General features: G+C 39.8%; 1 protein-coding gene across 2 annotated transcripts in view; it reads right to left on the bottom strand.

Annotated features, from left to right (window-relative positions):
• The window catches only part of SHROOM4 (shroom family member 4), a 246,980-nt gene that overhangs the window by 148,518 nt on the left and 72,452 nt on the right, over positions 1-26,010 (bottom strand). The window lies entirely within an intron of this gene.

Below are 26,010 nucleotides of genomic sequence, written 5' to 3'. Positions count from 1 at the left end.
TGTACACAGTAGGTGTTATGTCTACACATCCTCTCTGATGATAGTAACTTTTAAAAGGCCTCAGAAAACAAATAACCTGATTAAAAATGGGCAAAAGAACTGCCAAAACATTCCTCAAAAGAAGACATGGAAAATGGCCAGCAGGCATATAAAAATATGCTCAACATCACCAATCATCAGGGAAATACAAATCAAAATCACAATGAGATATCACTTCATACCTGTTAGGATGGCTATTATCAAAAAGACAAGAGGGAAGTGTTGGTGAGGCTGTGGAGGAAAGGTGGTGGTGAGGTGCTGTGGTGAGGCTTGCACAGCGGTGGTGGGAATGTAAATTAGTGCAGCCATTATGAAAAACAGTATCAAAGTTCCTCAAAAAATTAAAACAAAACTACCCTATGATCCAACCATCCTACTTCTGGGTATATATTCCAAAAAAAAAGGAAACCAGTATCTTGAAGAGATATCTGCATACCCATATTCATGGCAGCATTATTCACAATAGCCAAGATACTAAGTGTCCATCAATGGATGAATGGATAAATAAAATGTGGTAAATATATACAAAGAAACACTATTCAACCTTAAAAATGAAGGAAATCCCATCATTTGTGGCAACATGGATGAACCTGGAGGACATTATGTTAGGTGAAATAAGCCAGGTACAGAAAGACAAATATTGCATGATTTCACTCATATGTGAGAGCTTATTAGAACTATTAGAATCAAAGAGTAGAGTGGTGTTTACCAGCGGTGGGGGCAGAGAAGCAGGGGGAAGGGGTTTGGGGAAGATGTTGGTCAAAGGATACAAAATTTCAGTTAGATAGGAGGAATAAGTTCAAGAGATGTATTGTACAACATAGTGACTATAATTAGAACAATGTATCATATTCTTGAAAATCACAGAGATTTTAAGTGTTCTCACCAAAAAAATGATAGGTATATGAGGTAATGTATATGTTAATTCGCTCAATTTAGCCATTCCACAGTGTTTACATATTTCAATACATCCTGTTGTACACCATAAATCTATATAATTTTTATGTCAATTAAAAATAATTAATTTCATACAAAGGTTTCAAAGGTATATGGCACCTTATGTGACTTACCAAATGTCTTCACATTATTTCACATGACCCCTATCAACAGCCTGTTTAGAAGCAAGTCAGATATTATAACAACTGCCATTTGACACATAAGGGAATTGGCTTGGAGCAATTAACTGACTGTCTAAGGCCACACAGCTAATATGAACTCAGTGGATACTTTGAATCTACCCTATTGTTTTCCAGTGCCCATGTTTCTCTCCTTTTTATAAAGATAGAACTGAGAAACTTTGATACCTATATGGTTTCCCGGACTGACTTGCTGTTAGGTTCCTCTCACTTCAGCTAGAGAAGAACAAAGTAATGATGTGCCCTGATACCCGCCGACAGTCATCATGAACAGTTGAATCAACCAATCTTAAAGCCTGCCTCTTCCCTAGAATTCTCGTTATGTGAGATAATACATTTCCTAATTGTTTAAGCCAGTTAGAATCTGGGTTTCAATTACTTGCAGCCTGAGTCATACCTGACGTATGATGCCTGCTTCCTAGGAAGACTAAATTTCATAAAGATAGGGCTCCAGACATTCTCCCAGTCTGGCCTTCTCTACAGCACTTCCAGGCTGGCTCACTACAAGGGACTATTCTTGTAGGGGTAAGGAGGATCCGTCTCAGAGAAAGGGTGCCAGAGGGTTTCCTGAAATAAAAGTTAACTTGTTGCTGAAGGGAACACCAGTTATAAAGCCATGGTTTTTGTTTGTTTGTTTGTTTGTTTGTTTGAGACAGAGTCTCACTCCGTCACCAGGCTGGAGTGCGTTGGTGCGATCTCAGCTCACTGCAACCTCCACCTCCCGGGTTCAAGTGATTCTCCTGCCTCAGTCTCCCGAGTAGCTGGGACTACAGGCGCATGCCACCACACCCAGCTGATTTTTTGTATTTTTATCAGAGATGGGGTTTTACCATGTTGGCCAAGATGGTCTCAATCTATCTCTTGACCTCGTGATCCGCCCACCTCGGCCTCCCAAAGTGCTGGGATTACATGCATGAGCCGCCGTGCCTGGCTTGAAGCCATGTTAATTGGTTGCAGCAGAAGCCAGCAACAAATCAGAAGAGATTTAATGTATTCTCCACCTCAACCCCACACACCAATGTCTCTCTTGGCAATGCTGGGAGAGAAGGGGCAAGAACATTTACATCACTTCCACCAGATAGTCCTTCAGCCCCCTTAAAAAGACTGCAAGCCAGCATCACCCCAGAAGGCAGCAGTCTTCAATTACTCACATTAGGGCAGCAGTTTTCACCCCAAATCCCAAAAGGCTTTCCGGCACTGTGGGTAAGGAAAAGTTCCAGAGAGATGACTTTATATCTCAGTTCCATTAAACATTCATTGTGTGGCTGAGATGTACTCTTGGAATACTTCCATTTCCCCAGTAATAGAATGGAAATAATACTTCCTCTTTCCCTCCCTTCCAAGAACACTGGAAATGTGAACAACATTCATGAGGTCTGCATGAAGACCAAGAAAGTGCCCTGCACCAGGTTCAGGCCTAGGTCCTGGAGGTTTTTAAAAGATTACAAACAGAATGGCTCCATCTAACAACAACCTCTGTGATAAGCCACAAACATATACTGAGTGTCCACTATGTGCTGGGTCTGGAGCTTGGCTTTGGGGCTACATTGGTGAGGAAGCCACTTGTCCCTACTCTCAAAGAGTTCCCAATATTGTGGTAGAGACAGGCGCATAAATCCAGATATGGAATATAATAATTTCAACGTTGCTGATATCTGTGTGGAAAAGTTGTGAGAGATAAGCTGGAAACGTGCTGGGATGAGATGAATCATGAATGCAAAAGTAATCCTAAACATATATAAAAACCAGTATAGCAGCAGCAGCACCAACAAGGCAGAATATATGCAGGTCAGTGCATGGAACAATGTCCTCCAGGTCCCTTGCTGTGCTGGGCACTAACCCTTTAGTGGCTGGGTCCAAGAGTGGGGAAAGGCAGCTGGGGCAGCAGGAGGGGTCTTGAAGGGGCTCAAAGAAGCAGCTGGTATCAAAGGATCCCATAATTTTAACAAGAAGTGTGGTCATATCAGTGAATACTAGTTAAATACAGCCCTGCTTCTATGTCATGTGAATGAGCATGAGTGCTACTTTGTGGTCATCCAGGAGCCCCAAAATGTCATTGGGTTGGAAACACACTTTAGCAACAGTGTGGAAGATGGGCTAGATTGGGGCAGCATGAAGTCAGACAGATAAGCAGGAAGGCTTTGTCATACACCAAGGAAGATGGATGATGTCCCGAATTACTGAAGTGGCAGGCCCAAAGATGATTACATAAATCTCCATTTCTATAGATCTTCTTGGTTTCTAAGAATCCTCCAGTCTTTTTATTCTCATGGCTACAATCTCCTAGCCCAATGCAAACTTACACACACACATGCATGCTTGTGTGCAGATCCTGCTTCAGTATGTATACTCAACTAGTGGCTGGCAGGTTGTAATTATGGCAGGCAAGAGGCCTGCCAAGAAAAATTCATTCAAATACTGAGGTCATCCTATTCCCAGCTGCAAGAGAATGGCTATGGTATAAACTCTGCCTTCATAAACCCAAACTATATTTTTGGACAGTCTTCTCTATTTTTCCAAGCACAGTCACACAATTATCTCATTTGTTCTCTTAACAATAGTTCTAGGAGGTCAGTAAGGCTGATATTATTTAGCTCCAATGTAGAGACAGGAAAAGTCCTTCAAAGAGAAAGGACTTGCCTAAGGTCATTCACAATGAGTCAGTAGTGACTCTAGGACTAAGATGCCTTCTACTTCTTGGTCCCATGTTCCTCTCAATCTTCCACATAACCTCCTTCAGATACAATTTCAGATCATTTCTGTTGCAAAATAATATTCATTCTATCTATTCTAATAGTCATTTCTAAGAGAATTCTGTGGATAACTCAGAGTCACCAATTTTATCTTCCAAGTCCTTGCTCAGGTCTCACCATTCCCTCCAGGAAATTTTCCCTGGTAACTATAGTTCGGTAACCTCAACTCCTTCTTTAAATATTTACTCTCAGTATTAATGTGTTAGTGCTTTATACTCTCATGTTGTGTTCAGATTACTCCATCTGTGACTTGTCCTTTTCTTCTCCCCGCCTAGCACAAGATTTGGCACATAAGGGAACACTTACTAAAGTGTTGTTAATGGATGGCTTGATCCATTAAAGCCTAACTCTGGCATCAGACTGCCTGCAATTTCCAGTCAACAACAAAGCACTCTGAATATGTGTCTTTGTGTGTGTGCACATATGTGTGTGCATGTGTGTCTATGCACCACTCATCTAGTGACCCTGAGGGTAACTAACTCAATGCTGTCAAGATGCAGCATCAGCACATAGTTATTTTACATTCCAGTAGGAATTGAAGCAAGGAAACTTTTCTCTCTAATTTTTTCAAAATAAATATTGCTCTGGTTCCAAGTGGTATATTTTTGACATCTTGTGTACATTTCTGAAATAGAGTCCAGATGAGAAACCAGCTAATGTGTATGTCCATTCCAATATGAGAACAGTAGATTCCCACTCATAGGCAATTTCATTTCTGAAATCTCAATTGCAGAAAAAAGATTAAGGGGAGCATGTTCACAGGAAGGAGTAAGGCTGACATGAAGTGACTGCTAAACAATCTGTTTGAGGCTTGGGGGCAAGACAAGGACATGGGGAAGAAAAGAAGGGGATGCAAAAATTTCTTCCCTCTCCTCTAGTGATTGCCTACACAGATTTTTAAGGGACATGAATGGGAAAGCAGCTGATGGCTGCTCCCAACAAGGCAGGATAATTGCAAAATATCGTTTAGACATGAGGGTAACCAAAGGCAGGTGAACCCCAAGAAGACAGGTAAGCAGGCCCTAGGGAACACCATCCACTTAGTTGTCTGGTGAGAAACTCCTCCTTAGAGTCCCCAGCTGAGAGTAAAGGAATCATTTTTCTGTTTGTTCTACAACATACAATATTGCCCAAGTACTACTGGGCAATATTGCCAAGATACTACTATGTATCAAGTACTGTGCTTGGCACTTACCAATATAAACCTTTTTGCCTTGTAGTGATTCATACTCCCATTTTACAGATGAAGAAACTGAGAGACTAAGTCTTTTATTCATCATCCCATAGTCTGTCTGACTCTATCATGTAGGTTCTTTCCATTGCACAACTCTGCCTTCCCAAGGTATGTTCAGTGAGATCTGGCAACAAGAAGAAAGCTGAAAACCCCTTGCTAGCAAGCCTAAGGTTTCATAGAGGCACCTTGTCTTAAATGAAGAGTGGGATTATAGCCTAACGGAGAAAAAGAAGGAAAGCGCATTCATTCCCGGCTGAAGGAATAGCAGATGGAAAGGCACTGATGTGGGCAAGAAAAAAAAAGTTCAAGAAAATATAAATAGTTTTGTGGGATCACCTGAGGGTAAGGACAGGTGATAGAATATGAAGCAAGAGCAACTAAGGCCAGATTATAAAGGGTTTCTTTTCATATGCCATGTTAGGGAACGTGGATTTTCTCCTGGACTTGAGACAGACTAGAAGAGAGGGAGTATTGATATCGATCTCTGATCTCTGTTTTGAAAAGATCACTGTGGCACTGACTGCACGTAGGGACACTGAGCCAGGAAAATCTGGCAATAATCAAGGCAAGAGTCATGGGGATGAACCAAGTGAGGCCTAGCTCAGAAACTACTGACTCCAGAACAGTCATTACCAGAAAGGGGTCTGGACCCAGACCCCAAGAGAGGGTTCTTGGATCTCGCACAAGAAAGAATTCAGAGTGAGTCCATAAAGTGAAAGCAAGTTTATTAAGGAAGTAAAAGAATAAGGAATGGTTAATCTGTAGGCAGAGCAGACCCGAGGGCTGCTGGTTGCCCATTTTTATGGTTATCTCTTGATGATATGCTAAACAAGGGGTGGATTATTCATGCCTCTCCTTTTTAGACTATATAGGGTAACTTCCCGATGTTGCATGGCATTTGTAAACTGTCATGGTGCTGGTGGGAGTGTAACAGTGAGAACAACCAGAGGTCACTCTGGTCGCCATCTTGGTTTTGGCTGACTTCTTTAATGCAAACTGTTTTATCAGCAAGGTCTTTAGGACCTGTATCTTGTGCCGAGCTCCTGCCTCATCCTGTGCTAAGAATGCCTTAACCTCCTGGGAATGCAGCCCAGCAGGTCTCAGCCTCATTTTACCCAGCTTCTATTCAAGATAGAGTGGCTCTGGTTCAAACACCTCTGACACAGTCACTGCAAATCAGCCTCAATCTTTAACCTCAAAGCTAGGATTCCAGACTTTGTAACATCTACCCCCATAGCCCTTAAATACTGCATGTGTTGCTTTGGCCTAAAAACTAGTAACAAGTCTTGCTTTGTCCTCTGGGGCCTCCTCATTTGTCTCCATTTTCTAAGCTGGCGGCTTTGTGGCTCCCCTGGGCCTAGCCTAGCCCAGCTGGCTGGGGGTGGTGGAGAGAAGTCAGGTAGGATCCAAGCAGAAAGGGCCATGATTAGCACATGTTTCACATTCCCCACATTGCATGGCAATTCCCAACCAAATCCTACAGAATTGTTTTCTTAAAGATTTGGGAGGAGTTTGGGGCTTTTTCTCTTTCTTTCTTCTTTGCTTTATTCTGTTTCTGGACTGCAGCTATTTCCTCTGTCCTTGAGTTAAGTAATAGCAGAGAGGGAGTTAAAATGAAAGGTTGCAGCAATGCAGAAAAGATGTTTCTAGAGAAGTCCAGAGGAAGGAGGGAAATCTAGCATGGGGGGCCACAGCAGTATTATGGGAAGGCCAGGGAATGTGGCTGCTGGGGGTGGGGCTTTAGCTAAAGCAAGTGTATAGAAGTTAGGCAAAAACCTAGCTAAGGGAAGGGGCCCCCTGACTCTCAGGCCAGCTTCAGTCCTTGACTTGTCTGCACTTAGCACTCAGTAGATTTTCCTCTGGTTATCAGTACCTGCTAAAACCCCAGCACAGCCCTAAGGTGTGGACTCTCCCTTTAACCAAGGAAATTAAAGCATTAAAATGAACCAAAAGCATTTAATGGGTAAAGGCAGCCAGCAGTACACTCATGGGAATCCCACACTCCTAAATAACAGGAGGGTCTTGCAAAAGCCTTCCAGGCTTGCTTCCTTCCTTCCGTCCATCCTTCCTTTCATCTCTCTCTCTCTCTCCATGAATTTCTGAAATAGAACCCAGATGAAAAACCCGTTCATGTGTATGTCTGTCCCATCTGAGAACAGTAGATTCTGACTCATGGGCAATTTCATTCCAGAAATCTCAATTGCAGAAAAAAGATTAGGAGAGCAGGTTTTATTTTATTTTCTATCTCCCTCCCTTTCCATCATTTCCCTTGAGATAGCATACATCAATAAGTAGCATGTAGGGAAGTACTGATTGTTTCTTAATGTATAGCTTTATTGAGATATAATTTTCACACAATAAAGTTACCATACCATAAAATTCATCCATTTAAGTGAAATGCAATTATTTTTTAGTATATTTAAAGAGTTGTACAACCATCACCACAACCTAATTTTAGAACATCTCCATTGTCCTCAAAAAGAAACTGTAAAGGTATTAATTAAGAAATAATCAGTGCTTCCCTACATGCTACTTATTAACATATGTGATCTCAAGGGAAATGATGGAAAGGGAGGGGGATAGAAAATGAAATAAAACCTGTTCTGCTAATCTTTTTCCTGCAATTGGGATTTCAGGAATAAAACTCCCATGAGTCTCAATCTACTATTCTCAAATGGGACAGGCATACACATGAGCAGTTTCTCATCTGGGCTCTATTTCAGAAATGTGTGGGGGGAGGGAGGGAGAGAGCGAGCGAGCGAGCGAGAGAGAGACAGAAACAGAGAGAGAAACAGAGGGAGAAACAAACAGGCCTGGGTGGTTTCTGCAAGACCCTCCTGTTCTTTAGGAGTGTGGGCTTCCTATGAGTGTACTGCTGGCTGCCTTTACCCATTAAATGCTTTTGGTTCATTCTGATGCTTTAATTTCCTTGGTTAGAGGGGAGAGTCCACACCTTGAGGGTATACTGGGGCTGTAGCAGGTGCTGATGACCAGAGCTTTGAGCTCACATACGGTCAGTCCATGTTCCCACTCCCAGCCCTAAGCAACCACAAATCACTTTTTGCCTCTGTAGATTTGCCTTTTACTATAAATGGAATCATATAGTACTGTATGTGGTATTTTGTGTCTGATTTATTTAACGTAGCATAACGTTTTTAAGTTTCATCCATGTCGTTGCATGTACTTTTATTCTTTTTATTGCTGAATAATATGCCATTGTATGGTGTGGGTATACCACATTTTGTTTATCCATTTGCCAGTTGATGGGCATTTGTATATTTCCACATTTTGACTATTACAAATAATGCTGCCATGTACATTTTTGGACAAATTTCTGTGTGGTCAAATGTTTTCATTTCTTTTGGGTAAATATCCAGGAGTGGAATTGCTGGGTCATAGAGCAATTTAAGCTAAAATGACAAGGAACTGCCAACATGTTTTCCAAAGGGAATCATTTTATATTCCTACCAATGAGATAGGAGTTAAGAAGAAATTACTTAGGCAGATAATGAGGGTATGGGAGTCCTTGGAAAGGTTTTCCTTTTTAAAGAAAAGTAGCCCCAAAATCATTTTCTAACAAAGAGCAGCCTGTAAAATCGAGCTGCAGACATAGACAAGCAAGCTGGAAGCTTGCACGGGTGAATGCCAGCAGGAAAAAGCTACCTGGGACTAGGCTTGTTCAAAATGGCAGCTCCAACTTCCCTTCCCGCTTTGCCAGCCACACGTACAGTAAGGAGCAGACAAGATGGTGCCCGTCAAGTGGAATGCCAATTTGCATAAGATTAGGGTGGGGTGGCCAGCCTTCCCCACATTCTATGTAAATGTCACACTTGATTGAACCAATTTGTGGGCCCTAGGTAAATCAGACACCACCTCCTCAAGCCTGCCTATAAAATCTGGCGCACTCCACCACCAGCTGGTCTTTTCCTTTTGGAAGCCCCTCTCACTCCCTAGAGAGAGAGCTCTTCTCCTTTCTTTCTTTCTTTCTTTTTTTTTTTTTTTTTTTTGCTTATTAAACCTCTGCTCCTAAACTCCTCATGTGTGTCCATGTCCTACATTTTATTGGCACGAGATGACAAACCCTGGGTATTTATCACAGACAATGACACCTCTTCACCAACATATATGAAGGTTGCACTTTTGGTCACATCCTCACCAGCATTTTCTATCATCCATCTTTTTTATTATAGCCATTCCAGTGGGTGAGAAATAGTATGTAATTTTGATTTTGCTTCCATTTCCTTAGTGAATAATTATGTTCAGCATCTTTTCCTGTGCATATTGGTCATTTGTACATTTTCTTTGGAGAGATGTTTATTCACATCCTTGGCTCATTTTAATGGGTTATTTGTCTTTTTATTATTGAGTTGCAAAAGTTCTTTATAGTAAGGATACAAGTTCCTTATTAGATGTTTTGCAAATATTTTCTCCTATTCTGTTGGTTGCTGTGATAGTCAGGGCAATGACCTCCATTGATGTCTACGTTCTAGTCCCTGGAACCTGTGAATGTGTTACTTTACATGGTAAAAGAGACTTTGCAGATGTGATTATGTTAAGGATCTTGAAATGGGGAGAGTCTGATCACACAAACTCTTAAAAAGGGAGAACCCTTACTGGCTGTGGTCATAGGGAAATGTGACTACAAAAAAAGGTCCAGAGAAATGCAAAGTTACTGGTTTTGAAGATGGAAGAAGACAGCCAGGAGCCAAGGAATATGGGCAACCTCTAGAAGCTAAAAAAGGCAAGGAAGTTCTCTCCTTGAGCCTCCAGAAAAAAATGAGCCCTGCTGACATGTTAGTTTTAGCCCAGTGAGACCCATGTCATATTTCTAATGTACAGAACTATAAAATGATAAATTTGTATTGTTTTAAGCTACTAAGTTTGTGGTAATTTACTATAACAGCAATAGAAAACTAATATAAATTGTCCTTTCAGTTTCTTTCTTCCTTCCTTCCTTTCTTTTTCTTTTCTTTCTTTTTTTTTTTTAAAGACAGAGTTTCGCTCTTGTTGCCCAGGCTGGAGTGCAATGGCGTGATCTTGGCTCACCGCAACCTCCACCTCCTGGGTTCAAGCGATTCTCCTGCCTCAGCCTCCTGAGTAGCTGGGATGACAGGCATGTGCCACAACGCCCGACTAATTTTTTTTTTTTTTTTTTTTTTTTTGGTATTTTTAGTAGAGACGGGGTTTCTCCATGTTGGTCAGGCTGGTCTCGAACTCCTGACCTCAGGTGATCCACCCGTCTCGGCCTCCCAAAGTGCTGGGGTTACAGGCGGGAGCCACTGTGCCTGACCCCCTTTCAGTTTCTTGACAGTGTCTTTTAAAGAACAAAAGTTTCTAATTTTGACTAAGTACAATATTTATCCATCTTTTCATCACTTATGCCTTTGGTATTATATATAAGAAATCACTGCCGGTAGAACTTCCAGAATAGGGATATGAGGAGCTCGGTGGATCCTCTCTCCAGAGAAACATTTAGCTAGTAAAAATTACACAAAAACCCAACTATTTAAAGTCTCTGGAAATTGTTCTAATGGCTTATCGAAAGTGAAGAAACGTTTATTCAAGTAAACTAAGTGAATTTTGGTAAGAACAACAGGAGTCAGTGGCATCTGAGACATGACCTGTTCCTAACCCATCTCTATCCCAGTTTTATGGATACAAGGCAGATAGATGTGGCTAAAAAAAGAGGAAGGCTCCCTTTATCCCCAGCTCATAGTCAAGGCTAAGACCCAGGCTAAGTTTATTCTAGGGTTTTACCCCAGAAGGGGAAATCCACTGGCACCTCTTATCCTCAGTAGGCCCTTGTTATGAAAGTGCTATTCTAGGAAGGTGTAGCTGAGTGGACTGGGTCTCCTTCCCCCTACCTAGCTCCACTCAAAAGCCAAGGGCTCTGCTCTGGCAAAGCAGGCCAAGAATACTAGGGCCCCAATCACCTCACCACAACTTGCTCATAGGGCATAGGTTCCATGGTGGGAGGTGCAAGCAGAGAATATCAGGGCCATATCTCCCTCTGATATGGTTTGGCTCTGTGTTCCCACCCAAATCTCATCTCAAATTGTAATCCCCACGTCTTAAGGAGGAACCTGGTGGGAGGTAATTGGACCATGAGGGCAGTCTCTCCCATGCTGTTCTCGTGATAGTGAATGAGTTCTCACAAGAGCTGACAAGTTTAAAGTGGGGCACTTCCTCTCTCTCTTTCCTGCTGCTATGCAAGATGTGCCTTGCTTTTCCTTCACCTTCTGCCATGATTGTAAATTTCCTGAGGCCTCCCCAGCCATGTGGAACTGTGAGTCAATTAAACGTCTCTTCTTCATAAATTACCCAGTCTCAGGTAGTTCTTTATAGCAGTGTGAAAACAAACTAATATAGAAGATTGGTCCTGGGAATGGGGCACTGCTATAAAGATAACCTGAAAATGTGGAAGTGACTTTGAAACTGGGTAACAGGCAGAGTTTGGAACAGTTTGGAGGGCTCAGAAGAGACAGGAAGATGTGGGAAAGTTTGGAACTTCCTAGAGACGTGTTGAATTGTTTTGACCAACATGCTGATTGATGGTTTATGGACAATGAAGTCCAGGCTGCAGTGGTCTCAGATAGAATGAAGAACTTATTGGGAACTGGAGCAAAGGTCACTCTTGCTATGCTTTAGTGAAGAGACTGGTGGCATTGCCCCTGCCCTAGAGGTCTGTGGAACTTTGAACTTAAGGGATGATTTAGTGTACCTGGCAGAAGAAACTTCTGAGCAGCAAAGTGTTAAAGAAGTGACCTGGCTTTTTCTAAAAGCGTACAGTATATGCATTCACAAAGAGATGATTTGAAATTGGAACTTATGTTTAAAAGGGAAGTAGAGCATAAAAGTTTGGAAAATTTGCAGCCTGAGCATGCAGTAGAAAAGAAAAACCCATTTTCTGGGGAGAAATTCAAGTGTGCTATAGAAATTTGCATAAGTAACAAGGAGCCAAATGCTGATCACCGAGACAATGGAGAAAATGTCTCCAAGGCATTTCAAAGATCTTCATGGCAGCCCCTCCCATTACAAGCCTGGAGGCCTAGGAGGGAAAAATGGCTTCATGGGCCGGGCCCAGGGCTCCACTGCATTATGCAGCCTCAGGACATGGTGCCCTGCATCCCAGCCACTCCAGCTCCAGGCATGGCTAAAAGGAAAAAACGTACAGCTCAGGCCATTGCTTCAGAGGGTGCAAGCCCCAAACCTTGGTGGCTTCCACATGATGTTGGGCCTATAAGTGCACAGAAGACAAGAGATGAGGTTCTGGAACCTCTGCCTAGATTTCAGAGCATGTATGAAAATGCCTGGATGTCCAGGCAGAATTCTGCTGTGGGGCAGAACCTCTACTAGGGCAGTGTGGAAGGGAAACGTGGGGTCAGAGATCCCACACAGAGTCCCCACTGAGGCACTGCCTATTGGAGTTGTGAGAAGAGAGCCACTGTCATCCAGACTCCAGAATGGTAGATCCACTGACAGCTTGCACTATACAACCTGGAAAAGTCACAGGCATTCAATGTCAGCCCATGAAAGCAGCCACGGGGGCTGTACCCTACAGAGCCACAGGGGTGGAGCTGCCCAAGGCCTTAGGAGCACCTCCTGCATCACTATGCTGTGGATGTGAGACATGGAGTCAAAGGAGATTGTTTTGGAGCTTTAAGATTTAATGAATACCTTTCTGAGTTTCAGATTTGCATGGGGCCTGTGGGCCCTTTGTTTTGGCCAGTTTCTACTATTTGGAATGGGAACATTTACCTAATGCCCATACTCCCATTGTATCTTGAGAGTAACTAGCTTGTATGTGATTTTACAGGCTCATAGGCAGAGGGAACTTGCCTGGTCTAGGATGGGACTTTGGAATTGGGCTTTTGAGTTAATGCTGGAATGAGTTAAGACTTTGGGGAATTGTTAGGAAGGCATAATTGGTTTTGAAATGTGAAAAGGACATGAGATTTGGGAGGGGTCAGGGCAGAATGATATGGTTTGGCTCTGTGTCCCACCCAAAACTCATCTTGAATTGTAATCCCCATCTGTCAAGGAAGGGACCTGGTGGGAGGTGACTGAATCATGGGGGCAGTTTCCCCCATGCTGTTCTCATGACAGTGAGTCAGTTCTCACAAGAGCTCATGGTTTTAAAGTGTGGCACTTCCTCACTCTCTCTCTCTCCTGCTGCCATGTAAGATGTTCCTTGCTTTCGCTTCACCTTCCGGATGATTGTAAGTTTCCTGAGGCCTCCCCAGCCATGTGAAACTGTGAGTCAATTAAACCTTTTTTCTTCATAAATTACCCAGTCTCAGGTAGTTCTTTATAGCAGTGTGAAAATGAACTAATATACCCTATACTAGAACTTGCTCATATAGCAGGGGTGTCAATCTAGAAGAAACAGGCCACTCTTGCTGCATTCAGCTCCAGTGCAATGATCCACAGCTTCTGCCCAGAGGGAGAGACAGGTAATAAAAACAGGAAGCTTTAGCAGTTCTGCCTGAGGGGATTGACTTTATTTGGAACAGAATATGGAGAAGTTTATGTCGATGATGTTATCACATCAATGGAGATCTTGGTGAGCAATTTCAAGAAGGTTGGTAGCTCCATGATACTAGTGAAATGCAAACTGATCAGAAGTTTAAAAGACAGAGCCATGGAAATAGCCAAAATCTGAGCACTTTGGGAGGCTGAGGCGGGCAGATCACGAAGTCAGGAGATCCAGACCATCCTGGCTAACACAGTGAAACCCCATCTCTACTAAAAATACAAAAAATTAGCCGGGTGTGGTGGTGGGTGCCTGTAGTCCCAGCTACTCGGGAGACTGAGGCAGGAGAATGGCGTGAACCCGAGAGGCAGAGCTTGCAGTGAGCCAAGATTGAGCCACTGCACTCCAGCCTGGGCAACAGAGTGAGACTCCGTCTCCAGAAAAAAAAAAAAAAAAAGAAATAGCCAAGCAGAGACCTCCTGGGGTCACCAACATCACTGGAAGTCTGAAAGCCTGTGTGCATATGCTAGGCTACACCTACTCAGAAGCAATCAGAGTTAGAAGGAAGGCAGACTTGAAAGTGTTCTCCAAGCCGCACACAGATCCATTAGATCAAGGGGCTTATGTACAACTCCTGAAAACACTGGCTGAACAATAGGCTATTCTGACCCAGGGGCTGCTTCTAGGAATTCAGGTCTAAAAACAAAGTAAAACTAACCCCTAGTGGTCTGGAACATTGTGTGCATGCCCAAGGCTGCACCCTCATAGAAGAGACCAGAGAGAGAACATCTGGCTAAATGTAAAAAAAAATCATAAACACCCTCAACTGTGAAAACAAACTCAAAGCTACGCATACATTCAAAAGTAAAGAGTCTAACTGGCTAAGGGGAGTAATCACAATCTTTGGTGATTAAATGGTTCATGTGGGCCCAAGAGTGACCCCTAAGAAGACAGGATAAAAAATAAGAACAAAGAAAAAAAAATTGGGGCATGGACATTAGAGGCTGCATACACTGGTGGAAATAGACTTCACAGAATTAGCCTAGACAAGTCAAAAAATAAACAGACAACCAAACAAATAACAACAACTCCCAGAAATTGGGGGTGGGGGTGGGAGATGGTCATTACTTAAAGCTGCTACACATATCACTGATGTGACAAAGAGATCACATATTATTTTAAATGTCCAGTTTTCAAAAGAAATTACAATATATGAAACAAAGAGGAAAGCACAGCCCATACATAGGAAGAAAAGCAGGTAAAAGAAACTGCTTTTGACGGAGTCCAAATGTTGGACTTACCCAAGACTATAAAGCAGCTATTATAAATACATTTAAACAGCTGAAAGAAAGCATGCTTAAAGAATGAAAGAAAAGTATGATAAAAATCCATCACATAGAGAATAGAAAAAGAGACAGAAATTATAAAGAGAACAAGAGAGCATTCTGGAGTTGAAAACAGAATAACCCAAATGAAATATTCACTAGAGCAATTCAAGAGTAGATTTCAGTTGGCAGAAGAAAGAATCAATAAACTTGAATACAGATGAATGGAGATTATAGAAAATGAACAGAAAAAAAATAAAGAGAAACAGAGTCTCAGAGAAATATGGTACACCATTAAGCACACAAACATACATATATTACAAGTACCTTAAGGAGAGGAAATAAAGAGACTCAAAAAAAATTAGAAAAATAATGACAACGACCTTCTCGTATTTGATGAATGAGGCTAATTTACAAATCCAAAAGGTTCAACAAACTCCAGTAGAAGAAACTCAATGATCCACACCCAGATACATCATATTTAAAATATTAAAACTAAAGATAAAGAAAAAATCTTGAGAGCATCAAGCAAAACACTACTAATCATATCTAAAGGAAACCCCAATAAGACTAACAGTGAACTCTCAATAGAAAAATATGGATAACAAAATCAGTGGGATAACAAATTTAAAGTGCTGAATGAAAAAAAAAAATACATCAACCAAGTATCATATATTCAGTAACTATCTTTCAAAAATGAAGGCAAAATAATGACGTTCCCATATAATAAAAACCTGAAAGACTTCATTGTTAGTAGACCTGACTTACAAGAAAATCTAAAGGAAATTCTTCAGGCTAAATCAAAGTGACACCAAGAGTAATTTGAATTTTCATGAAAAAGCATTGTGTTAAAGGTTAATTATGTAGGTAGTGACAAGGAATATATTTATTTGTCTTTTATCTCTTAACTGATTTAAAAAGCAATTGCAGGCTGGGCGCAGTGGTTCATGCCTATAATCTCAGCACTTTGGGAGGCCGAGGTGGGCAGATCACCTGAGGTCGGGAGTTCGAGACCAGCCTGACCAACATGGAGAAACCCCATCTCTACTAAAAATACAAAATTAGCCGGGAGTGGTGGCACATGCCTGTAATCCCAGCTACTCGGGAGGCTGAGGCAGGAGAATCGCTTGAACCCAGGAGGTGGAGGTTGCAGTGAGCTGAGATCGTCCCATTGCACTCCAGCCTGGGCAACAAGAGCAAAACTCCATCTTCAAAACTAATAATAAAATAAATCAAATAAAAAAATAAAAAGCAATTGCATAGAACATTAACTACAGGCCTGGCACAGTGGCTCAAGCCTGTAATCCCAGCATTTTGGGAGGCCGAGGTTTGTGGATCACCTGAGGTCAGGCATTCAAGACCAGCCTGGCCAACATGGCAAAACTCCATCTCTATAAAAATACAAAAATTAGCCAGGCATGGTGGTGCATGCCTGTAGTCCCAGCTACTCTGGAGGCTAAGGCAGAAGAATTGCTTGAACCCAGGAGACAGAGGTTGCAGTGAGCCAAGACTGTGCCACTGCACTCCAGCCTGGGTGATAAAGCAAGACACCGTCAAAAAAAAAAAAAAAAAAAAGAACATTAACTACAAAGTTCATTGTTAGGCCTATAACATAAAGAAATTTAGTACATATGACAATAACACCACATAGGAGGGGCATCAGAATGAAGCTGTATTGGAGTAAGAAAACGATACCCAATGGTCACTCAAGTACACAGAAAGGTGAGAATACAAAATGGTAAATGAGAAGGTTATTTGTTAAAAGCCATACAGATATTTATGTTCTCTTTTTCTCTCTTCTTTAAAAGATACAAGGTCATATAAAATAGTAAGTATAAAATATATTGTTGGGAGTTTGAGTTCTGGCATTACAATATGAGGTGCTCTGTTGACTCTGTGTCCCAGTAAAACAGGTGGACCATTTAAAGCCTCTGGAAATGGTCCTAAGGGCAAAACAGAAAATGAAGAAATACTTACTGAAGAAAATCTGTAGAAATTTGGTTAAAAATAAAAAAGCAAGTCTGTGGTATCTGAACAAAAACTGCCTCCTTTCTCCCCTCTTTCCCTCTCTCCTTCTTCCACCCAGCTTAGTGATCTGGGGATCCACTCCACACTGCTGCAGCTAAGAACACAGAATTCCTCCCCTCAGCTCCCAGCCAGCAGGCTTTCTTCTGAAGGGAACAGGACTTCAGCATTTCTCATTTGTCCCTAAGCTGTCTGTGGCTGGGAATAGGTTCCAGGTGACTGAGGTCAAAAGATGGGGATCCTGTCTTCCATCCAATCCCCATTCATGGAAGACAGGATCTACCATGGTCATGGTGTGTTATGAATACCAGAGAGTTCCAATAGCCCTTCTCTCAGTTCTGAGATGGTAGTTCCACACCAGAAAAGGCAAACCAAGAGGACCTCAGGCTACTGACACCTCTCCTGCCTAGCACTCAGCTCCTACAGTTGTGGAAGTCACGCACAAAGTCAGGTCAGCTTCTACAATTGTCATTGTCCCTACCAGAGCCCAGAAATTTTATCTAAGGGGAGAAGCAGGCTATAAAAATGGATAGCTACTAATCTCTTTTCAGAGAGGCTGACTTCATTTGCAAGAGAGCATGGAGAAGTGTAAACCTAAGAACACTCCAAAAAACACTGGAGGTTATGATAAAGAAAATTGGGAGTAGACTCATGAATCTAATGACGATACAGCCAAGACTATAGACTGGCTAGTTTGCAGGAGAGAATTGGAGAATAAGACAGCTGGTAGGAGCTTTCCTGGGGTCCAAAAAAAATATCAAACACTGACCCCAGAAACTATTTCATGAAAAGAGCCACACTCTGATTAGATAAATTTGTAGAATAATTCTTGTCCTAGGGAGTTGCTGTAAACAATAGAATAATTGGCCTTCAATTGGTAGAACTTAACAGCTGGGTGTGGCCAAGGAAAGAGGATAACAGCCCTGCCAGTACCACCATAGTCATTCCAGGGTGATTGTGGGCACACCCAAAGTTGTGCCTAAATGAGGGGCAACATCAAAGACTTAAGACTATGTGTGTGCTGGAGGGGTATACTTCACTAAAATAATCCAGCCAATTACTAAACAGGTAAGCAAATAACAATAACAAGCTCCAGAAGGGAAGGGCTAGTATCCAGAGTTGGTATAGAAAAACAAGAGCATGCTAAAATCAAGTAGAAAGAAGGAAATAATATAAATTACAACAGAAATTAATAAAACAGAGAATGGAAAAACAATAGAGAAAATCAATAAAACCAAAAGGTAGTTCTTTGAAAAGATCAGAAAACTGACAACTCTTTGGCTAGTTTGACTAGAAAAAAAGCAAGACTCAATTATTAGAATCAAAAATTGAAGAGAAAATTATTACTGACTTTACGGAACTAAAAAGCTTACAAAGGAATACTAAGGACAATTATATACCAACAGATTAGATAACTTAGATGAAATGGACAAATTTCTAGGAAGACATAAACTACCAGCACTGACCCAAGAGGTAATAGACAACCTTAACAACTGAAGAGATTGAATCAGTAATAAAAAGACTACCCACAAAGATAAGCCTAGGCCCAGATATTCACTGCTGAATTGTACTAAACATTCAAAGAAGAATTAATATAAATTCTTAACAAACTCTTCAAGAAAAAAAGCAGATGAGGAAGAAATATTTTCCAAATCATTTCATGAGGCCAGTATTACCCTGACTCCAAAGCTAACAAAGACATCACAAGAAACCTATAGAACAATGTCTTATTTATATGGATGTAAAAATCTTCAAGAAAATTCTAGCAAACTGAATGTAGCAACATATAAAAAGAATTATAAAACATGACAAGTGGTATTTATCTGAGAGATGAAGAGTTGGTTGAACATCACAAAATCAATTAATGTAATACATCGTATCAACAGAATAAAAACCAATAATCAATGACCACCTTAATCAACACAGAAAGGGCATTTGACAAAATCCCATACTTCTTCATGATAAAACACTCAATAGCATAGAATAGAAGAGAACTTCCTCAATTTGATAAGATCATCTATGAAAAACCCACACTGCCATGGTTTAAATGTGTACCCCCAGAGCATTAAGTTTTGGAAACTTAATCCCAGTGCAAGAGTGCTCTGATGTGGCGCCTAAAAGGAAGTGATTAGGCCATGAGGGCACTGCCCTTATGAATAAATTAATGCTGTTATCACCAGATTGGGTTCCTTATAAAAGAATGAGTTCATCCAACTCTTGCTGTCTCTCATGCATGCCCTCTCTTTGCCCTTCCACCATGGAATGACACAGCAAGAAAGCCCTCACCAGATGCTGCCCCTCAATCTTGAACTTCCCAGCCTCAAGAACTGTGAGCCAATAAATTTGTTTGTTATAAATTACCTAGTCTCTGCTATTCTGTTATAGTCACACAAAACTGGCTAAGACACATATAATGAAAGACTACAAGCTTTCCTTTTAAGATTAGAAAAAAGATAAGAATGTCCACTTTCATCAAATCCGCTCAACATTGTACTAGATATTCTAGTCAGAGAAATTAGCCAAGAAAGGAAATTTAAGACATCCAAATTGGAAAGGAAGAAATAAAACTTTCTCTTTTCAAGGATGGCATGATCTTATATATAGAAAATGCTAAGGAATCCACTAAAAATCTATAAAATAATAAATAAGGTCAAAAAGTTTGCAAGGTATAAGATCAATATACTGAAATCAATTGTATTTTTATCTGCTTGCAATAAACAATCTGAAAATGAAATTGAGAATAACAATTCTATTTTCAATACCATAAAAAGAATAACATACTTTGGAATAAATTTTTACAAATGAAGTACAAAACTCACACTCTGAAAACTACTAAATATTGTTGAAAGAAATGAAAGGTCTAAATAAATGAAAAACTATGCTACACTCATAAATTGAAAGACCTAACATTTTTAAGATGGCAACACTTCCCAAACTGAGCTATACATTCGAAGCAATTCCTACTAGAATCTCAGCTGATTTGTTTGTACAAATTGACAAGCTGATTCTAAAATTTATATGGGACCCAGAATACTGAAAACAATCCAGAAAAAGAAGAATAAAGTATGAGGGCTCACACTTCTTGATATGGTTTGGCTGTGTCCCCACCCAATCTCATCTTTTTTTTTTCTTTTTTTCTTTTTTCTAAATTAATTTATTTTTTTTGAGATGGAGTCTCACTCTGTCGCCCAGGCTGAAGTGCAGTGGTGCAGTCTCGGTTCACTGTAACCTCTGCCTCCCAGGTTCAAGTGATTCTCCTGCCTCAGCCTCCCGAGTAGCTGGGACTACAGGTACCCACCACCACGCCTGGCCAATTTTTGTAATTTTTAGTACAGACGGGGTTTCACCACGTTAGCCAGGCTGGTCTCAAACTCCTGACCTCAAGTGATCTGCCTGCCTCAGCCTCCCAAAGTGCTGGGATTACAGGCATAAGCCACTGTGCCCGGCCCCAATCTCATCTTGAATTGTTGCTCCCATAATTCCCATGTGTTGTGGGAGGGACCCCATGGGAGATAACTGAATCATGGGGCTAGTTTCCCCCATACTGTTGTTGTGCTAGTGAATAAGTCTCATGAATTCTGATGATTTTATAGGTTTCCTCTTTTGCTTGGCTCTCATTCTCTCTTGCCCGCCACTATGTAAGGAGTCCCTTTGCTCTTCCTTCATCTTCTGCCATGATGGTGAGGCCTCTCCAGCTATGTGAAACTGTGAGTCAATTAAACCTCCTTCCTTTATAAATTACCCAGTCTCGGGTATGTCTTTATTAGCAGTGTGAGAACAGACTAATACACTTCCCAATTTAAAGCTTATTTAAAAACAACAGAAAGCAAGACAGTCTGGTAATGACACAAGGACAGACATACAGAGCAATGGAATGGCATTGAGAGTTCAGAAATAGACCAATAAACCTATGTTTAACTGGTGTTTGACAAGGGTGCCAAGACAATTCAATAGAAAATGAACCATCTTTTAAACAAATGTTGCAGGGACAATAGGATACCCATATGGAAAAAGACTTACACTGGATCCCTATGTCACACTGTATACAAAAATTAACTCAAAATTATCAAAGACTTAAATGTTGAACAATAAAACTACTAGAAGAAAAAGCAGGTAAACTTTAATGACTTTGGATTTGGTAAAGGATTCTTTGGTATGATACCAAAAGCATGAGTAGCAAAAGAAAAAATAGATCAATTAGACTGCATAAAATGCAAAAGTTTTGAGCTTCAAAAGACACTATAAAGTGAAAAGGCAACCCACGGAACAGGAGAAGATATTGAAAAACCATATATCTGATAAGTGATAGTCTCTAGGTATGTAAAGAAAATTAGAACTCAATGATAAAGAGAAAAGTCAATGAAAAAACAGACAAAGGATATGAACAGACATTTATCCAAACAATACATATAAACGGCCAAGAAACACATGAAAAGATGGTTGATGTGGCCGGGCGCAGTGGCTCACGCCTGTAATCCCAGCACTTTGGGAGGCTCAGGTGGGCAGATCATGAGGTCAGGAGTTTGAGACCAGCCTGGCCAATACAGTGAAACCTGTCTCTACTAAAAAATACAAAAATTAGCCAGGTATGGTGGCATGTGCCTGTAGTCCCAGCTACTTGGGAGGCTGAGGCAGGAGAATAGCTTGAACCCGGGAGGTGGAGGTTGCAGTGAGCTGAGACCGCACCACTGCACTCCAGCCTGGGTGACAGAACAAGACTCTGTCTCCAAAAAAAAAAAAAAAAAAAAAAAAAAGAGAGAAAGAAAAAAGTTCGTTGACATAATTAGCCATCAGGGAAAAATGTTTATCAAAACCACAATGAGATACCACTTCATGGCTAGAATCAAAGAATCAGGTAACAACAAGCATTAGTGAAGATATGGAGAAATAAAAACCCTGTGTATGAGGGTTTTTATTGTGTATGAGTAAAAACCCTCATACACAGGGTTTTTATTTCTCCATATCTCCATACATGCTAGGAATGTAAAATAACCCAGCCACTGTGGAAAACAGTCTAATTTTTATTTTTATTTTTATTTTAAGCTCTGGGATTCATGTGCAGGATATGCAGGTTTGTTACATAGGTAAATGTGTGCCATGGTGGTTTGCTGCACCTATCAACCCATCACCTAGGTAGTAAGCCCCACATGCATTAGCTGGTTTTCCTAATGCTCTCCCTCCCCTCAGCCCACCCCCCAACAAGCCCCAATGTGTGTTGTTCCCCTCCCTGTGTCCATGTGTTCTCATTGTTCAACTCCCACTTATAAGTGAGAACATGCAGTGTTTGGATTTCTGTTCCTGCATTAGTTTGCTGAGGATAATGGCTTCCAGCTCCATCCATGTCTCTGCAAAGGACATGATGTCATTTTTTATGGCTGCATAGTATTCCATGGTGTATATGTACCACATTTTCTTTATCCAGTCTATCGTTGATGGGCATTTAGGTTGATTCTACATCTTTGCTATTGTGAATAGTGCTGCAATAAACATTCATGTGCATGTGTCTCTGTAGCAGAATGATTTATATTCCTTTGGGTATATTCCCAGTAATGGGATTGCTGGGTCAAATGGTACTTCTGCTTTTAGGTCTTTGAGGAATTGCCACACTGTCTTCCACAATGGTTGAATTAGTTTACATTCCCACCAATAGTATAAAAGCAATAAATCTGTTTTAAAAAGAAGAAGTAACAGTAGTTACTGGTGAAGACCAGTATGTCTTGCAAAATGTACTTTGGCAAATGATGAAGTATGTAAGTATTCTGTAGAATGAAATATGTACTAAATTTGTATCTTGGATTTTCAAAAGAATATTTTGTTGTGTTTGCACCATATGTAAACATAGTATTATAAAAATAATAGAAAACAGGGAAATGAATGGAACTTTACAAATGTAATATATCTTATAGGAATTAACTTACTATAAATATGAAGTATATTCTGATAACTTATGATGTATATCATAAGCACCAAAACAACCACAATGAGAATAACTTGAAAAGAGTTGAAAATCATTGAAAAATTAAAATCATACACCAGAAAATATTCATTAAATACAAACGGGGATAGTAAAGGAGGTACAGAAGAACAAAGTAGTCATGATACATACAGAAAAAAAAAATAAATTCCACCATATCAATGACATGCAATTTAAGTGGATTAAATAACCCAGTCAAAAGGCATAGATTGTCAGATTGGATAAGAAAACAAGATATAACTGCATGCTATCTACAAGACACATATTTATATATTAAAATACAAACAGATTGGAAGTTTAAAAAATGGAGAAAGATATACCATGCAGAGTAACCATAAGAGAGTTGAAGTGGCTATACTAATATTAGACAAAACAGACTTTACGACAAAAACTGTTATGAGAGATAAGCATATTTTATAATGATAAAAGGGTCAATCAATTGGGAAGATAAAACAATTACATGAACATCCAAACAAAAAACCACAAAAGATATGATGCAAAAACTGACAAAATTAAAAGGAAGTATAGGCAACTCAACAATAATAGCAGGGGACTCCAATGCTCCACTTTCAATAAAAGATAGAATAACTAGGCAGAAAACTAACAAAGCTATAGGATATTTGAACAACAGTCTTGACTTATTCCTGTCAGACCTAACAGACATTTATAGAGCACCTTAGCCTAGAACTGTAGAATACCTTCTTCTAAAGCGCACATGGAATATCACTAACATAGGTCGTAAGTTTCAAAAAATGTTAAACAATCGAAATGTGTGATATCAGCAATAAAATTAAATGAGAAAACAATAACAAAGAAATTTGGAAATGTGCAAATATGAAAAATTAAACACACTTTTTGCTTTTGTTGTCTGCTCTTTTGGGGTCATATCCAAAAAATTGTTACCCAGACCAGTTTTGTACAGCTTTTCCCCTATATTTTATAGTTTCAGGTCTTATATTTAAATCTTTGATCTACTTTGAGTTGATTTCTGTAGATGGTGTGACACAAGAATCCAATTTCATTCTTCCCTATGTGGACAACCAGTTTTCCCAACAGCATTTATTGAAGAGACTGTCCTTTCTTCATTGTGTGTCCTTAATGCCTTTGTTGAAAATCAATTGATTGTAAATGTATGGGTGTATTTCTGGGCTTTCTGTCCCTACAGTTGGTCCATGTGTCTATTTTTATGCCAGTACCTTGCTGTTTTGATTATAATCACTTTATAATACCGGCTCTCGCATGTGGAATCTAAAAACTTGAATTCATAGAAATAGAGAGTAAAATGGTGGTTACTAGAGGCTGAGAAGGGGAAGGGAAGAGTGGGGAAGGGGGCACTGGGGTATTACAAAGTTTCAGATAGAAGAAATAAGTGTTGAGATCTATGCATAGCAGGGTGACTAGAGTCAATAATAATATTATATATTTCAAAATAAGAGTAAATTTCAAATATCTCATGATAAAAATAGTAGGTAAATGAGGTGATATATATATGTTAATTTGTTTTAATCATTCCACATATATGAAAACATCACATTGTATCCCATAAGTGTATACAATTATGATTTGCCCTTAAAAATAAATAAAAATTAAGGGCATTCTTAGACTGTGAAATAGTAATCTCATTATGGTTTTGACTTGCATTTCCCTAATGACTAATAATATTGAGCACCTTTTCATGTGCTTTTGGCCATTTGTATAACACCTTTGGTAGGATGCTAGCTGTGGGATTTTACTAGATGCTCTTTATCATGTCAAAGACATTTTCTTATCTTCCTGATTTGTTGTAGGTTGTTACCTGAGTGTTTCCTCGGTTTTTTATATTACTTCATCTAGCAAAATGATCACGTTTTTGCCTTTTATTCCATTAATGTGTTACATTAATTAATTTTTAAATGTTAAACCAAATTTTCAATCCTATTTACATGTTATAAACATATTTTATATGCTAATACAGTTTTATGATTGCTTTCTAATCTAGTGTCTTTAGAAAAAGCTAAAAGAAGATGAAAGGAAAATACATATAATAATTTTTAAGAAAAAAATATATAATTATAAACATTCTTATTTGCCATTTCCAATATTCTTTTTGTGTATGAAGTTACTCTCTGGTTTCATTTCCTTACTCTATTATACCTTCTTTCACTTCTCCCCTGCTTTGTGCTATTATTGTCAATATTATACTATTTTATGCTATTGCTTTTTAAATATATGCTTATATTTTCAAATAGTTTTAGATTTAAGAAAAATTTCAAATATATTATGGAGATTTACCATACACCTCACACACAATGCCCTATATGTTATTAACAACTTATATTAATATGGTACATTTGTAATAATTAATTAACTAATACTGATACACTGATATCATTAACCAAACTCCATACATCATTCAGTTTTCCTTAGTTTTTTCTTCATGTCCTTTTTCTTTGGTTCCAGGATCCCAACCAGCATATGACATTACATTTAGTTGGCATATCTCTTTAGGCTCTTCTTTGCAGTGACAGTTTTTGACTTTCCTTGTTTTTGATGACCATGACAGTTTCCAGTAGTACTGGTCAGGTATTTTGTAGAATAATCTTCGATTAGTATTTCTCTGCTGGTTTCTTTATAATTGGATTGAGGTTATGGATTTTTCAGGGGGGGCAATCACAGAAGTAAAATACCGTTTTCATCACAGCATATCAAGGAACACACCACCAACAGGACTTATCTTATTGATGTTAACCTTAGTTTTCTGGCTGAGGTAGTGTTTGCTGGCTTGCTTCACTGTAAATTACAATTTTTTTCCTTTCCATACTGTATTCTTTCAAGGAAGTCACTATGCACAGGCCCCACCTAAACAGTGAGAAGTTATGCTCTATGTCCTTGAGGACAGAGTAGCAACATAAATCTTTTGGAATTCTTCTGTATAAAATGTTTGGCTGGTTCACCCCATTTATTTCTTTCTTTAACCCATATGGACTCATGGATATAAAATAAATATCTTGGATTATTATCTATTCGTATTTTATTGATTTTTTTTCTCAAGTTGTTCCAGCTTTGGCCATT

The sequence above is a fragment of the Chlorocebus sabaeus genome, chromosome X (assembly GCF_047675955.1).
Source record: "Chlorocebus sabaeus isolate Y175 chromosome X, mChlSab1.0.hap1, whole genome shotgun sequence".
NCBI classification, from domain to species: Eukaryota; Metazoa; Chordata; class Mammalia; order Primates; family Cercopithecidae; genus Chlorocebus; species Chlorocebus sabaeus.
This window is presented reverse-complemented; position numbering and strand designations above follow the sequence as displayed.